At 43.2% G+C, this 17,818-nt stretch overlaps 1 protein-coding gene across 7 annotated transcripts in view; it reads right to left on the reverse strand.

Moving 5' to 3' along the window:
* LOC132456368 (collagen alpha-1(XVIII) chain-like) overlaps window positions 1–17,818 on the reverse strand; it is a 108,413-nt gene that overhangs the window by 39,788 nt on the left and 50,807 nt on the right. The window lies entirely within an intron of this gene.

Consider the following 17,818-nt stretch of genomic DNA (forward strand, 5'->3'; position numbering starts at 1 on the left):
CAGGCTTCTAGGCACCAGCCCCCCCCCCCCCCCCCCTCCCACACACATACACACCCACCCGTCCACCCAGGGGACCCCACTCCCCTCCCCTCTCCCTGGGACTCCCCATAACACCCCGCCCCCCTCGCTCACAGTGGGCAGGAGGGGGTGAGGAGCAGGGAGGGAGTGGAGAGGGGAGGAGAGAGAAGAAGGAGAGGAGAGGGAGGAGGAGAGGAGAGGGAGGGGGAGAGGAGAGAAACAAACAAGCACTTAAAGTTTTGGACAAAAAACCCAAACTTTACCACCACTGTAAGATTCTTAACAAATATAACTTACTCAGTTGGGAAAATATTTTAAAACACAGTGATGCATGCCTAATCTTTAAGATCCTTAATGGGAAGGCTCCTCCACCACTCTGCACTTTTATACAGCAGAAGTCATCCAGCAGCAGAACCACAAGGTCTGCCTTAAAGGCACCCAGTGCAACTTTCGAGGCTTAAAAATAAACATTCAATTTCTAGTCTTTTTTACACATAGTAAGTTTCAATAACTCCATACCATTACATACCGACATTTAAGCAGCAAAGATGAGACGTCGTTGTGTGGTGAGAACTGATACAAAATCGATAACAACAACAATGCCGCCATTTTCTTTATTTTTTGTAACCTACAATAAATAAAGCAGGCTTCCAGTCAATGGAAAAATGGCTTCTCCCCACCGGCGATTGTTGATGTTTACGATTTTCTATCAGTTCTCACCACACAACGACGTCTCATCTTTGCTCCTTGAATGTCGATATGTAATGGTATGGAGTTATTGAAACTTACTACGTGTAAAAAAGACTAGAAATTGAATGTTTATTTTTCATTGAATGTTTACATAAAGTTGCACTGGGTGCCTTTAAGAGGGGACTGTGTAGTCCCTCTTAGGTCCAGTTCATTTGGCCAACTATGCTTTTCTGTGAGAGCATCTAAACTATGGAACCAATTGCCAGTGGACATTAGAAACTCCACCTCACACCATACATTCTCACACCATCTTAAGGGCTGGCTTTTGACCATACAAAAATGTGAGCACCTCTCATAATACGTTAATGTTTGTCTGCCTCTATATAGATCCCCTAAGGGTTGTATGGCTGTATGGTTATATGTCTTATGTTTTAATGTTTTAATGGAGCCAGTCCTATGGCATTATGTTTTATTACTGTATATCAATTGCTGTGTGATTTAATATGTTATTTTATTTTCAGCCACCATGTGCCTAGTATAACATCTTGCCAAAGGACTACAGTTGAAAATTAGCCTGCTGGCTAACACTGGCGCATTTACAGAAATGTTAATCAATGTGCACTGTCCTTTAAATAAAAAAAAAAGAATAAAAAAAAAAAGGAGGGGGAGAGAGAGAAGGAGAGAAGAGTATTACTAGACCATTAGTTAACTGTTCATTAAATGTTAATGCTTATTGCCGCATGAGCTAAGGTTATCGAATGGTTAATTAATGTACCCTTATTGTGAAGTGTTACCACCTCTGTTAAACTTGATTGTTAAACTTGATTCATAAACCTAGTTGAAAATTAAACACATCAAACTGAAACTTACTTTCAGCGGTTTGGGATGAGTGATAAATATGCTAGTATAAACCTCTGGGTGCGAAAGCTTTTCCTACCAGGTCTGGGGTCCCAATATGACTCAAGTTGGATTCTGAAAAATATATTTCTTTGACGCTGCTTGCAGTCTGGAACACAAACATTGTGTCGCCATGGTGACTGCTGCTAGAGATGGAAAGTGATCGACTGGAAAGCAGCACAAATTGGAGGACAAATTTAAATATGACCAACAATAAATACTAACTACCCACTAAAAGTCCTGGCCAGTGTCTCCCGAAGAGCGCCGTCGGCCGTATGAAACGATAAATTACCTTTTTGTCCAGCAGTTCGAGAGTTTGAGGAAATAAAGGGAGCTGTCCTTTACACTTGTTGCACCAAATTACCCACATTAGCATAGCCCTCGCCATTGCAACAACCTTTAGCACGTAGAACACTCTCGTTCAGAAACTCACTGCACACAACTGTGATTCACAGGATCAGGTACGCTTTCTTTTGGTCTAGAAAAGGATAAATGAGTGTTGGACCGTGTGAGATAGACATATCCGATATATCCTACATGTAGCCCTTTTATAACCCTCTAAAACATCACCAACACCAACATTAGCATCTACTGCATTCATACACCATCCCAGAGAGAGAGACACACATATATATATATATATGTATATATATATAGAGAGAGAGAGACACACACATATATATATATATATATATATATATATATATATATATATATATAGAGAGAGAGACACACATATATATATATATATATATATATATATATATATATATATATATAGAGAGAGAGAGAGACACACATATATATATATATATATATATATATATATATATATATATATATATATATATATATATATATATATATATATATATATAGAGAGAGAGAGAGACACACATATATATATATATATATATATATATATATATATATATATATATATATGTATAGAGAGAGAGAGTGACACCCCTGTGTCCATCCCGTCTCCGGGACCCTGGGCTGAGATGGGTGCTCTGATTGTGGGATAGACGGGGCTCCCCTCCAGGCATGGAGGGGGTGTAGAGGTCATGTGGCACCGCAGGGTGCACTGAGTCACTTCCTCTGTCAGGACGGACGCAGAGAGTCGCTGGGTTGTTTGTCTCTGTTTGGGTCTGGGGTTGTCATGGTGATAGATAATAGCGCCCCACTACATCCAGACGGACAGATAATGGACAACGGATGGCCGGAGAGATAAGGCTGGCTAGGGTGACCCAATCCAAACTGAAAGGTCCCATGTTCGAGCCTCAGTTTCCACATTGTACCTGTACGCATCATTGAGCGAGATGACCCCTGACCCCTACCTGCTCCACCTACTAAGGCGACCAGTGTTAGGAACGTTACTTTAAAAAAGTAATTAGTTATAGTTACTCACTACTTGTTCCAAAAAGTAACAGAGTTAGTAACTGAATTACTCTATAATAAAAGTAACTAGGTACCAGGGAAAGTAACTATTTGCGTTACTGTAAAAAAAAGAAAGTTGCAATATGTGAAAGAATTTGGATTTTTCTGAGCAGTTTTCACTTGGCCTTAATGTGTTAAATGGTTGAACTGCCCATTCAAGGCCCTGATATGCTTCCATCTGAGGCGCCGTCCACACTAACCCGGGTAAATCTACAAACGCATAAATATTTATCAGTTTAGCCCTTCCGTCCACACAGACAATTCCGACACTGAAAACGATTGCTGAGGTGGACAAATGTGAAAACGCTGAGTTTGCGTTGTAGTATGGACAGGGTAGACGGAGGCTTTCAGAAACTATGACGTTCGGTTGCCATGACACTGCCACAAGCTTGCGCTCGAGACCGAGACGCTCATCAAAAAAATGGCAGGTGAAATGCAAAAGTTGATCACTCTGTACAAGGTACTAATTTATCTCCAGAAACAACTCGACATATTGGCTCAAACATATTCATATCTCCAACTCCGGAGGCGAGCGCAGTACTTGATGTTCTTCAGTGATGGTAAAAAACCCGAAGACGACAGTTCAAACCGTACTTGGAGCGGCGTTTCTGGACTAGACCGGGTCGAAAATGATGAACCAACCAACTGTATACTACAGAAAATACCAACTTTTCATCGGATTGCTCCGGACTCGCCATTTCTGCTGCTTCATCGAACCTGTTTGGTGTGTGCGTTTGCGTGTGCTTAGCGCATGTGTCCTGGCTTGTGTGTAAAAACACTGGCACCGATTGGCTACCATGAAACATGACTCTGCCTTAGTAGTCAGGCGGCTTAGGACCAGATTTGGACCAGATAAGCGATTATGATTGGCTATAGTCAGGTGGCTTAGCAAAAAAATGGGGACACGGCGGACAAAAGCACCAAATTTTTTCCACAGGTTCTCCATCACCATACCTTTCAATTTAGAGGGGGTTCCACTTAATCAAGATGGTGGAAGGCGGCCATCTTGGATTTCCACGATTTTCGCATGTAAAACCTATAAATGTCAATATATCAGCTTCCAAGTCACTTAAAAGGTCAATCTTGGTGTCAAAATGTACATTTGCTGGGTCAATGAATGCAGTAAAGATGTTAGGAATATCAGTAAGTGATGTTTTACCAACAGTAGATCATTTTTTTTGCATGCTATTTACACAATTAGTCTTAGGGAGACATTGTGGCCTGGTCAGCCTACCACGCATCTCTACATGATGTATCAGATGACCTGCAGCCTGCTCTCACTCAGCTCTTGCCACTGTTCTACGAGAAGGCTGCTACGGCTTCCATGATCAAGCATGGGATGTACAGCGTGAAGCCACACAGTTCCTGAATCCAGGACAGATCCTAGTAATGGCTGTGGACGCACCACTGTACGCACTGGCCAAATATGTTCAGTGGAACTGGCCTCAAACACATGGTGAAGACAAATGTGTAGTCATGTTTGGCGGCCTCCATATCGAAATGGCAATGTGGAAGACATTTGGTGACTATTTGGAAGCTTCTGGATGGACCACAGCACTGACTGAGGCGGGCATTGCATCCACTGGCACAGCCGACTCCTTCCTCAAAGCATCCCACCTCACCAGGACAAGACATGCCCATCAAGTGAGCGCCCTGGCACTGGCAAAGCTGCAGCACAATGCCTTCTTGGACATGATGCCTGAGGGACCACATGATGAGAAGACCAAAGAAGCCTGGAGATAAGACATGATCAGAAAGAGTCCAACATTCCAGTACTGGGATACCATCCTCAACATGGAACTTCTGGGTCTGATATTTGTGCGGGCCCACAGAGAACAGGATTTTCCACTCTATGTGGAGACACTCAAGGCTCTTGTTCCATGGTTCTTTGCCCTTGATCACCAGAACTACGCACGATGGATCCCTGTCCACATTCGCGACATGGAAAGCTTGCCCTCATCCATTCACAGGGAATATGAAGAACATGGCCATTGGGTCGTTAACAAGACCACAAACAGATTCTCTAGCATGCCGATAGATCAGGCTCATGAGCAGAACGACGATCTGGTGAAGGGTTCCGGGGGTGCAGTGGGACTCACAGAAAATCCCTCTGCCTTCAAGAAGTGGATGATCGCAGGGCCTGAACAAGCACGACTCCTAAAAGAGTTTGAGCAAGAGTATATGTCAGAAGAAGTCAAGAAACAACAACATCACGAAGAAGGACTGTCCACACAGAAGATATTCAAAGGCCAAGCCCTCACTCTGGTGACCACCATCAGTGGGATGAGCAATCCGTTCCTAGACAACACCCCAGAGCTACTTACGCTGGACACACGGAATGTGATTGACGGGTCTGTGGTCAACACTGTCCGCACTGTGGAATCAGTGGGCAGGGATCAGTACAACAACTACAATAAGACAGTGATAGTGGACCGCACACACTCCATCCATGAGCCCATCAAACATAACTCGCTGCCGCTCTTCAGATGCCCAACACCCAAGACCAAGAGCAAGCAGGCAGGGCAGATCTCAATGTTGAAGGATGATGTGGCACTCTTCTCACGATTGTACATAGCCACTCAACACAGAGAGGGGGACCTGAGCACCTTCTTTGAGCACGAAAACCATCCATACCCTCCTTCTCTATCTGATAGAGGGAAACTACGGCTGGGAAAGAAGTCAGATCTGCTAAACGTCCTTGCACAGAAGACACAACCGGAACCTCCTGCTACTTTTGATGTCAAAGTACTTGACGGAGCTGCTGTGGTCCACTTCCTGTCCCCTACCAACATCACCACGTTTGAAGAATATGCCAGCTGTGTCTTTATTCCCCACATCATGAAACACTTGTGGACCTCTAAAAGAGTTGACGTCGTCTGGGATACTTACTTCCCCAGCAGTCTAAAAGAGTCAACCAGGGAGAAGCGAGGCAAAGGGATACGACGGAAGGTGTCTGGTCAGAACAAGCTGCCGGGGAATTGGCCAGATTTCCTGCGTGACCCTAAGAACAAGGAGGAACTCTTCACCTTTATCTCAGGGAAGATTGAGTCCACTGTGTGGCCAGAGGGGAAGCTGGTCTTCATTACCCCTGGAACCAGAGTGGTCGGCACAGACACCAGCCACTCCATGCTGCCATGCAACCATGAAGAGGCCGATACTAGGATACTGATCCACCTGCTTGATGCCCTGGAGCATGGCTCTTCTACCTGCTTGGTGCGCACTGTGGATACAGATGTTGTTGTGATCCTCATTGGCAAGTTCCATGCCCTGCTCACCCAGTATCCAGCTGCAAACATCTGGATTGCTTTTGGCACTGGCAAGAACTACACCTATCTGCATGTAAATACCATCAGCCACGCTCTGGGAAAGGACAAGTCAACCGCTCTTCCAGTCTTCCACTGCTACACAGGCTGTGACACAACCTCAGCATTCTGTGGGAAGGGGAAGACGTCAGCATGGATTGCTTGGAACTCCTACCCAGAGGTCACACAGGCCTTCAACTACATAGCAGCAAATCCGCACACTGCTGTGACCATAGATGCCCAACACTTCCGATGTCTGGAGCGCTTCACTGTTGTTCTTTATGACAAGACGAGTGAATTGGAATCAGTGAATGGTGCAAGAAGAGAGTTGTTCTGCCAGAAGACCAAGGCAATGGAACATATTCCACCAACCCAAGGAGCACTGATCCAACACGTGAAAAGAGTCACTTACCAGTCTGGGATCTGGTCAACATCCGAAAAAACCCAGCAGCCAATACCCAGCCCTGAAGGATGGGGATGGACACTGGATGTAGACAGCCAGGCCTGGCTTCCTGTGTGGAGCACCTTGCCAATCGCTTCAAAAGCCTGCAGTGAACTAATCAAATGCAGTTGTATAAAGGACTGTACGGCAAGGTGCTCATGCAAAAAAGCACAGTGGAATTGCACAGGCCTTTGCAGTTGCAAATGTTACACCAACTAAATACACTAGCAAACTAATAAGAAAGGAGGGTTGGTTTTGGGGGGGGGGGGAGGTAAATGAAATTCCAGGGGGGGACTGATGTACTGGTTCCGCTTCTCTCTCTCCCCTGCATGCTGTTGGACAAAGGCTGAGCACGATACAGGACGATGCACGATGATTTTTTATCACAAAGGGAAATTCTTTTAGGGAAGGGGTTTGTTATTTTTTGTGCACCACTGTTTCCCCTGTTTGTGTAACATTAAAGTTCAGTTTACCTTTATATTCTGTGTCCAGAATTAATATATTAATATATTTTTGGCATAAATAATTATCTAATGATATTCTCAATACCTTTATTGCATTCATTGACCAAGAAAATGTATATTTTGACACCAAGAATGACCTTCACAGTGGCTTGGAAGCTGATTTATTAGCATTTATAGCAGACGTTTTGTAAATCCAAGATGGCCGCCTTCCACCATCTTGATCTACTGTTGGTAAAACATCACTTACTGATATTCCTAACATCTTTACTGCATTCATTGACCCAGGAAATGTACATTTTGAAGATTGACCTTCTAAGTGACTTGGAAGCTGATTTATTGACATTTATAGGTTTTACATGCGAAAATCTTGGAAATCCAAGATGGCCGCCTTCCACCATCTTGATTAAGTGGAACCCCCTCTAAATTGAAAGGTATAGTGATGGAGAGCATGTGGAAAAAATTTGGTGCTTTTGTCCGCCGTGTCCCCATTTTTTTGCTAAGCCACCTGACTATAGCCAATCATAATCGCTTATCTCGTTGTTAACCAGTGTTGGGCAAGTTACTTCCAAAATGTAATATATTTCATATTACTAGTTACTTGCATTTGAAAGTAATAAGTTTCTTTACAATATTACCTTCTGTGTAGAGTAATAAGTAATAAGTTACTTATTACTTTCACCAAAATAAACATTCAGGACAAGGCGGAGGGGGGGGCAAACATTAAAGTCTAATGAGGTCTATATTGCATCTGCATGTGGTGTGTACCATGAATAGCTGAATTACAATAATGTTATGATATAGAATAATTAAACAACCAAAACCTTTACACGACATGACACAAACTCTTTTTCTATGCCTCATTTATTAGCTCCTGAGTTACAAAGTGCAGCCACACAAAGATTTAACAAAAAAGTTGCATTTCCATGAAATCAAACATGTTAATAGTTTATACTATTTCAATAATAAAATAAAAGTGCACTTCAAGAATGACGTCTAACAGCCACCAGACAGGGCATGTTTTTTAATTAAGTATTTTGGAACCTGAGCATATATCCTGCCCTGAAATAGCAGTAATAAAAAAGAGCATGAGAACAGCATAAATAATGAAACACATTCAACATTTCAGTCCCACAGAGACTTTACAAGGAACTTCTACTTAGAGCCTATTAATGTTTTGGTTAGGACCAAACAACAAAGTCTTAATAGACAAAACATACAGCCAAACAAGGGCTAAATATACAGTACAACTGAGGAAAACAAAGCCAAACTAGGGCTAAATATACAGTACAACTGAGGAAAATATGCAGCCAAACAAAAGCTGATAATAATGAACACAACTACTGAAGGCATTTAGCCTTGACCTTAGCCTATGGTTCTACAGAACTACTCCATACCACTAAAGTATTTGTTATTGCGCAACAGGAGAAGCCGCTGAAAGCGTTCATCACCAAGACGGTTTCGCCTTGGGGTGAGCACAAGTCCTCCTACACTGAAAAGCCTTTCGACTGGTGCACTGGATGGTGTTGCAGCGTTATACCGGAGTGCCACTTTTTTAACTCTTGGAAAGTGGTGCAGGCTTTCCATCACAGGGGCAGATTTAAGATAATCTATTACCTCTGTTTCGTTGAATTATCCGTCGTTGTTGCCATCTTGCAATCTCCAAACCAAACCGTCTTCTTCTTCTGTTGATTTAAAACCGTCTTCTTCTTCTGTTGATTTAAAACCGTCTTCTTCTTCTGTTGATTTAAAACCGTCTTCTTCTCCTCTTTATTTACGGCTGTTGCGCCTGTGTTGTTTTTTCGAAACCTCCGCCTGTGAGACAGCTCGGATTGTAACGCGTTACCGGACTCAGTAGCTGTAATAATATTACCGTAATATAGTTAGTAACGCATTATATTACTCCGTTACTGCCTAAATGTAATATATTACGGTAACGCGTTGCTTTTTTAACGCGTTACACCCAACACTGTTGTTAACCCACCCAGTCTCCTGACTAGCAGTTTGTGTTTGGAGCCAAGGGTGCGTTCAGATTATGTAGTTTATTCAATCAATTCATAGTAACGCACTGCATTTTTCGTACAATAACGGTGACGGCGTTGTAACGACGGAAATAGTAATGAGTTAGATTACCCCGTTACTGAAAAAAGAACAGCGTTACTTAACACCGTTCTTTTAAACGGCGTTATTACCAACACTGAAGACGACACATGACCCCTACCTGCTCCCCCTACCAAGATGACCCCTGACTAGGGCTGTGTAAAAAAATCGATACGTCGATATATCGAGATATTTAGTTTGCCGATGTCTGTATCGATTTCCAGATAAAAATATCAATATTTCGAAGAAAAAAACAACATTATTATTATTTATATTTTTTTCTACTTTTCGTGATGCGATACAGGACAATACAGGTGAAAGACATGACAGTAGGTGGAGGACATGACAATTTGTGTGTTCACATTTAAGACAGCACAGACGTAGGGACGAGACATGACAGAGACAATTTCTTTTTAAAAGGGTTGTAAACGTAAACTACAAACTCCGCTCCAGTAGGTGTCGCATGTGTGGCCGAGTGAGAACTGAAATTGGCTTCAATCCTTCTTCTCATGTTTATGGCTTAGCTACAAACAACATGGCTAACAGCGAGGATAGCATTAGAGCTGGAGCCCTGAACATACCCAGGCTTTCTTGGGAAAACCTGGCTCGACAGAGACGCAACTCGCAATCAGAGTTAAATGGTACCACAACGCTCACTTTAGATTGAATTAGTTGAACCAGGTTTTCCGCTTTAGGTTCAATGCGCGTTCACATAAAAGGGGCGTTTATCGCGTTATTTGACTCACCCTTATGCAAAATAAATCGAGCGAGAGCGATGTATTTCATCCAAGGCGAGCAGTGTATTATTATGAACTCCTACGAGGAATTCAAAGTTCAAATCACAGCCAAGGGGAACACGATTGCCCATAATATGGCTAGGGTGGCGTGCTGGCAAAAAATAGCCGACCGTGTTAATTCGTAAGTGAAATAATTTGTAATTTGAATTTGTAGAATAAAAAATGCCTAGGCCTACATAGCGGTTATATAAGGGATAATGGACAACAAGGCACTTGACTATAGGTGAATGTACGTTGAACGTGCGGGGCCAGCTTCGAACTTGAAACACAGACCCGGAGATCGGCTACTTAAATCACAAAGAAGCCGTGCACTTACTGTTGCGCAGTGTGTCTGTGTTTCAAGTTCAAAGGTGGCCCCACGTTCAACGTACATTAACCTTGGATAGTCATGTGCCGTGTTGTCCATTATCCCTTACATTACCGCTATGTCAGTGACACAATTAGGCCTAGGCATTTTTTATCCTACAAATTCATATTATACCTGTGAGAATTGTTAAGAAAAATCACCTCCATAGTCGCCCTTGAGTCACAGGCCGACAGAGTCTCCTGAAAGAATCAGGGAAACCTATTATAGGACATTCTTTCCAAAAATTAAACATTTTGAAGAATACGAGACACTTTGTTTTGATAGTTATGTACCTATGATTGGAGATTTATTGTCGGCGGCTCCTCCAAAATAATGTTTGTACCTTCAACTAAAAATGACACAATTAATTTACACTCAATCATTTCACATTTGATTAGCAAGACAATTATTTATGTCCATCTCCAATACATGAATACATACTCATTACAAACGCCTTGGATGTCGAGGCAGTGGGGTCAGAGGACATCCCCCCTTCCACTCCTACCATCATCGGCCGACCTTCGTTATTGGCGAGAGCCAGCTCCTCCGAAGTGGTGAAGGGCGGTGGAGTGGTCCCCATCCCAGTCGTATTAATTTGGGTTTTCTTTTTATTTGCTACAGGTAATCAACATGAGATTACAACTTACCACATTGAATAATATATTTATATTTATAAAATAGATAATTCTATTTATTTATTTTTGACTATTTTTTAGACAATATGCATAATCTTTTCACTTACGAATTAACGCGGTCGGCTATTTCTGCCAGCACGCCACCCTAGCCTTATTATGGGCAACCCTGTTCCCCTTTGCTGTGATTTGGACTTTGAATTCCTCGTAGGAATTTATAATAATACAATGCTCGTCTTGGGTGAAATACACCACTCTCGCTCGATTCATTTTGCATAAGGGTGAGTCAAATGACGCAATAAACGCCCCTTTTATGTGAACGCACATTGAACCTAAAGCAGAAAACCTGGTTCGACTAATTTAATCTAAAGTGAGCGTCGTGGTACCATTTAACTCTGATTGCGAGTTGCGTCTCTGTTGAGCCGAAAGCCTGTTATGTTTAGTGAGGTTCGTGGTATACCCCCCAGGTTTGGTACTTGAGCATAAGTCACCATGGTGATACGCCCCAAGGCCAGATATGCGCCCAGCGGGAAAAACTGATGATGATGATGATACAGCGACGCTAAAAGAGATCGACTTTCGTGGTCCAACTAACAGGCTTTGCGCTCAACATACCTAGCTAACCGTCTAATCGAGCTTCGTAGTACAGGCCCCTGGCCCTTCCCAATACAAATCCGATGTGTGGGTGCACTTTGCAACCCATGAGTTGGGTTACATTACGTTTGTTTACAGATGTTGTTAACATACTGAATTTGTTGTATTCATTGTTTTTATAATATTGAATATGCACTTTGTGTCCTTTGTGTCCTCATACAAAAATGAAGTCCAAGTAGGCCATTTACCAGCAGTTCAAAGAAAAGTGGACACTTGAAAAAAACATGAGTTGGGTTACAGTATGTTTGTTTACAGATGTTGTCAACATCATATTGACTTTGTTGTATGCATTGTTTTTAAAAAGAATGCTTAATATGCACTATGTCTGTTCATTATGTTGAGTGGCAAGACAAGGCATACTTGTTGTGCTGCATATGCACTTTATTTACATAAGTTAATTGACAGAAAAACACGCATTTTTTTTTTTAATGTTTTCATTGTCAGTGTGTTGTGTCCAGTTAGTGCAATATGGAATTGCATTTGTTATCTTGATGACAGTTTTGAATTAAATTGTTTTGACTCAATTTGTGTATGTTGAATATCGCAATACATCGTGGTATATCACGATACGCGATATATCGTGATATATCGTATCGTGACCAGTGTGATACGTATCGTATCGCAAAGTCCTTGACGATACCCAGCCCTACCCCTGACCCCTACCTGCTCCTCGCTGACATGTTTCTGGACACACTGAAAGTCCCTTGTGATAAAAGTGTCCTCTAAACTACTTTTCTTTGGGCCAACGACAAACAATACAGTACATTGACTGTGTCTTTCTCAGGATGGCAAGCCGAATAGTGGGAATCAAACCCCTAACCTCCTTCAACCTTTGGAAGTTTGCATCTTTAGAAGGAAAGACCCTTTGATCTCTCTCTCTCTGCATAACCATTTACATTTCAGGCATTTAACTTACAATGAGTACATTTGTCAGAAAAAGGTGAAACAATATATCGCTGTCGGTACAGTAAGGATGTTCATAGAAACCATTGCCAAGCATTAAAGGGTAATTCCGGTGTAAAATGGATTTGGGATATGTTTTGTATGATAACGAGTTGAAACGTTCATTTTGGAGCACAAAAAACGCATATAGACGCTTTCTTCAGTTGGCTGAAGAAAGCGTCTATTAAGGCTAGAAGTAGCCCGACACTTCTTTGGTAGTATAATAAGGGTCTTAACATATAAAACGAGGCATTGAGAACTTTGTAAGTGTACAGATTGTTTATTAAAAATGACATTTTATACACACAATACAATCAGTAGATCACCCGTCAATGCCATTTTGTTTTCAAGACTCGATAGGTAGATTGACGAACACAGAGATTGTGACAGCCTTCAGCAACACGCAAGCTCTGTGTTCGTCAATCTACTTATCGAGTCTTAAAAACAAAATGGCGTCGACGGGTGATCTACTGATGGTATTGTGTGTATAAAATGTCCCTTTTAATAAACAATCTGTACACTTACAATGTTCTCAATACCTCGTTTTATATGTTTTAAAAGTTTTTTTTTAATAGGTTTAAAATAGTGATTTCGTTTTTACCATAACCACTGCCCCATTGTTCCAAGTTTATTGCGTTTTGATCGGCTAAAAACAGCCAACTGAAGAAAGCGTCTATATGCGTTTTTTGTGCTCCAAAACGAACGTTGCACACCGGCAACACCGAGTTTTTTTTTTTTCTGTAATAAAAAACAAATTCAGTAAAAATGAATAATATAATTATAATTAAGAAAATTCAAATATGTAGAATAGGCCACAGTTCTGCTCTGTGCGGAAGAGAATTGGCGCGCCGAGAATTGGGGCGCTTCCTTACAAGACCGGTAACCATAGCAACGCCAGTAAACAAACCCCGCTAAGCCCAATCCCTACGTGAGCTCCCTGCGCTACGGCCATCCGGAGGGAGGCGCACAGAGCTTTTGGCCGTTATATTATGATGTATAAAATGATATTATACTATTATATATAGAACGTTATAAGACGCCGAGAATTGGCGCGCTGCCAGCCGCTGTCACCGAGCGTGAGAGGAGAGTTGACGGAGAAGATGGCGGTTGACCTAGTTTCAAAGTTAATACCGTTTATACCGGTAATACCGGTGTTGACACGAGCGTATTACTCGGAGTGAAAATGTCCACACCGCGGCAACCCTACACAATAAGTGCGTACATTAAGTACGGAGTACGCCAGGACGTACAACATACAATTAGTAGGAGGGGTGGGAGGGGGTGGCTATGCAGATCCTAGGTGAACTCTGGAGGCTTGTGAGCGACTCTGCGGTCCTGACATCGGCAGGGAGCTCGTTCCATCACTGCGGTGTCAAAACAGTGAAGAGTTGGGACTTTGATAACCGTCCTTACTCACACGCCCCCAACTTCCAGTGCCTCATCACTGGGTCCTGACCGCACCCCCACCCACCCCACCCACCACTCAACCCCCAGGGGGCGTCGGGTTGCCCCCCTGTTGCCCCCCCCCCGCTGGCACCCGATCATGGCATGAAAGGTGGGTGAGTGGCTGTGACCCTTGACCTCTGTACTGGAGTGTCTCCCACTCGCAACCACAGCCTCCCATTGTGCGTTGTTCCCAGCGTGGTTTGGGGGGCTAGGGGGCAGAGGGGGGAGGGAGGGGAGGGACAATTGTCGCTCTCTTTGCTCTTTTTTATGGTGGATGGCTTTTCCTGCCTTTCAACCACACCAGCAACACTGTTCCACACAGGGCGGCGCACACACGCACACACACACACACACACACACACACACACACACACACACACACACACACACACACACACACACACACACACACACAGGTATGCAAATAGAAACACACACGCACACAAAAACATACATGAACACATATGTGTGCTTATAAACAAACACACATATCTATATAAATATGCACACATCCACACACACACGCACACACACACATACATCCCAGAACACAAAGGTGTGCAAGTTACACACACACACACACAAACACAAATATATATATAAGTATGCACACATACACACACAAGTGTGCAAGTGACACACACATACCCACACACACACACAAACAAACACACACACAAACATACACACACATATATGAACACATACACACACACACCCAGACACACACACACACACACACCCTCTCACACACACACACCCTCACACACACACACACACACACACACACACACACACACACACACACACACACACACACACACACACACACACACACACACAGCAGTGCTATCTCATCTCCCCCCCTGCCTCCACACAGCAGCTACTCCTGTGGCGTGGGCATGCGTCGTAGGAGCCCCTCAGATATGCATCGATTCCCTCGGTATGCGTCTGCAGACGCACGCAGAAGGGACCCGCGTTGTGGGAGAGCGAGAGCAGTCACACTGATGCTCGCTCGCCCAGCCCGGCGATGGCAGACAAAGGGAGCCGACTGTTAGCTGAGCATAGCTCAACTCCGATGCATCGCTTGCCCCTTACACACAATGCAGCTCATGGAGAGAGCCAGAGTTATATTAAGGCTGGGCGTGATTTATAGTAGATCTGTGAAAACCGCCTGAGAATAAGTATGGGTGCGTTTTGAAAATGTTTCGGACAAAGGATACAAGGAGAGAGAGCTATAAAATATTCAATGTCGTTTGTTTGAACTTGTCCATATCTATTATTCGCTCCCAGACATTTTTGCCAGATAAAGCTTCAAAGTATCATAGTCCTGTATATCCTGTAAAGACCCTTTCAATTTTTGTGTCGAATAGAATCTCCACATCTCCCTGTGCAGCATGTTGCTTCCCCTTCCCTGCCTCTCTGGGGGCTGATGCTATGCTAAGGGCTCCCTGGGGGCCCGTAGCAGGTGGTGGTGTCCTGTTGAAGCGTATCTTAATTCACTGGTGTTCTAGTGGTTAGTATTCGGCACTCTCACCGCCATGGCCTGGGTTCGATTCCCGGTCAGCGAACTTATCTTTTTCTGACAAATGTACTTATTGTATGTCGCTTTGGATAAAAGCGTCTGCTAAATGCACTGAATGTTAATGTAAATTAACCATGTCCTTTCCTGGCATGTATTAGTACAACACAGTCCACTCAAGTCAATAAGTGGTTAGCCACTAAACACTGCTTAATTGGAATGTTTTAATGACATTACTGGAAATTCCCCAAAAATGCTTTCAAAACCCCATCCACTCACTTATGTGCAAAGAATTAGCTCAATATAACGTAACTGAATATAAAATGTAACATTTCAAATGTCACATTTCCCAAATCCTCTGAGTTAACTCCTACTGCACCAGTGCTGTGTAAGTGAAGTATTGCATGGAGACGGTTGAATGATGTCTCTCCCTTCAGCACACAGGTTCCACTAAGCGGAGAGAATCTCATTCAATATACAGGAAATACAAAGTTATTTATGCTTATAAGAATCGTACACGGAGCCCCTTTAAGTAATAGCATTTTGCTGGGCTGGATAAAACATTGTATAAAAGGCCGTGGAGATATTATATAAATATATATCTAAACAAAGACAGACAACAACAACAAAGAACAGAGCTCCTCTGTTTTACGTACCATCATTGAGAGTTACAACATGGGCCAGTGATAATGGTCTCAGTATGTTTCAGTTTGCAGACATTAATGTTTTTTTGATGTTGAACCCTTGGCATCTTGTATAATGTAATCGGTCAAAAGCGATATGTTATAAAGTCATGAGGCTGTGCCTTAGAGAGAAAGAGAGATAGGGTGGAGGCAGGGCCGTCGCACCAAATTCTGGGCCCTGCGTTTGTGCATGAATGCAATGGTCTACTGTTGGGTTTTTGAGCTGAAGTCTGCAATATGTAATTCATTCTCCATTTAGGAAACTTAGAGCGCATTCAACACACACACACCCACCCCCCCCCCCCCACACACACACACACACACACACACACACACACACACACACACACACACACACACACACACACACATACATATACGCCATATTAATATCTTGAACAAATCAACCAACGGGTAAAACATTAGCATTGTGATGGCTCAATAGTCGCCTCTGATCAATAGCAAACAGCCGTGGAGCTGAATCAGTGTTTCATATGTCCAGTGCATCATGCCATCAGTTAAAAGGGAGGTTTGCAAGTTGTTGGCCATGCAAGGGTGCCCAGGAGAAACGAGCAGTGGCAATCAAGCAAAACAATTCAAGAGGTATGAGACGCACTGGGTGTGAAGGAAGTCATTGGGGACCTCGAAAGTGACGTCTTTAAAAAGTGATGAAGCGCGGTGGCGGTGCCGAGAGCATGACTCTGAAGATGTGACATAACGCTGGAGACAAAGCATAAAGTTGGTGACAAAACAGTGGTGGTGACAAGAGCGTAACATTTGAGATGAAGCACAAGAGCCGTGACGGAGAAGAAAACGTTGTGGTCACTGCGTCCTGTGACCCGACCGCTAACACCGGCGACAAAGCGTGAGTGCGGCGACGAAACAAAAGCATGACGGTGGCGACGACGGTACAAAAAACATAGGTGAGGCCCTCCGCTCCTTCTAATGCTGCTATCCATTTGGATGTACGAAGTGGTAAAGTCGCCAATCTCCCAGCTTTCTTGCGGCATTTCACTGAGGCACGCCCCCTTTCGGTCGTAGTATCTCGTCGCTTTCAAAGTAGAGCGAGCAGATCTGTACAACTAGCAAACAAGATGGCTGCGCCCATAGTCAATGGGGATCGAGCTGTATTTTCTTTGTATTTGTACCACGTTGGGGGTTGTAATGTCGATTTTAAATCCTCTTACACACTTGATTTTATTGCTGCTTTAATCCGGTCACCAATTTATGGTCTTGCTTTGCGTGAAATTCAATGTAAAGTTGTGTTTTCAAGCTGGTTTGCCAAAGAGGCTATGTTGCTAATGATGACTAGCCCGCTACTACCCCTCGTGGCTCGACAGAAACACGACAGCCCTTGTTGAAATAAAAATTGGCGAAAATGGCAAAATATTATTGCAATGTAAAATGCTTGCAATGTTAATGTTTCTGTAAAGGCTGGCAACCATT

This window comes from Gadus macrocephalus, chromosome 4 (assembly GCF_031168955.1).
Source record: "Gadus macrocephalus chromosome 4, ASM3116895v1".
NCBI lineage: Eukaryota > Metazoa > Chordata > Actinopteri > Gadiformes > Gadidae > Gadus > Gadus macrocephalus.